Source organism: Rhincodon typus, chromosome 43 (assembly GCF_021869965.1).
Source record: "Rhincodon typus isolate 14 chromosome 43, sRhiTyp1.1, whole genome shotgun sequence".
NCBI classification, from domain to species: Eukaryota; Metazoa; Chordata; class Chondrichthyes; order Orectolobiformes; family Rhincodontidae; genus Rhincodon; species Rhincodon typus.
In genome coordinates this window covers 7,098,272-7,099,002 of record NC_063374.1, presented here as the reverse complement: position 1 = coordinate 7,099,002, position 731 = coordinate 7,098,272, and positions in this window count along the sequence as shown.

The following is a 731-nucleotide window of genomic DNA, read 5'->3' as shown; positions in this document are numbered from 1 at the left end:
CCCAGCACCACCGCAGACCGCATCACATTTAAGAACTCCAGGCTTCCGACCAGTACTGTGCTGCACCGTTTTTTTAAAATCACGCTCATTTACCAGTCACTCGTGACCTAACTGTTGTAAAGAAAAGTCCTATTGTGATCGCTTCCGGCCTTTCGCTCACTCCGAGCCTATAACTCTGCATGACCAAGTCTCTATGTTGTCAGGATTCTCTGTTGCACAGACCACACACCACCCCCCCATCTGCGTCCACTTGTGTACGAATAATGTGGAAAGTTCCGGAATTTTGGCCTGCTTCTAGTACGAAGCAGACCCTGATGGGTTGTGATGTCATTTGCGGGCCTGTTTTTATTTATTTTTTGGCACGATGAATGCTTTTGCAGCGTGGTTTGTGCTGGATCTTTGCCTGATGACCACCTTAAGGCCAGGGAGTCTGTCCACTTGGAAGGATGTTCGACTCCTTGAGACAAGTGGAGTGAAGGATGAGGGGTCCTTTTCCCTTCCTCTGTCTCAATGAAGTCAGGGAGCAGGGGGAGACCCTTTCCATGGTGAGGTTAGAAGCAAGTATTGGAATTGAATTCTGATGGACTGGATCAGATGGCTCTTGCCCTCAATTGTTAAAGAATTTGGGGACATCGCTGAATTCCGTCGCTTGCTGCTATGTACCCCACTTTGTTCTCAACAGTTATGTCAGGGATGTACCAGCCCTTGTTCCTGTCACTATGGACCATGTA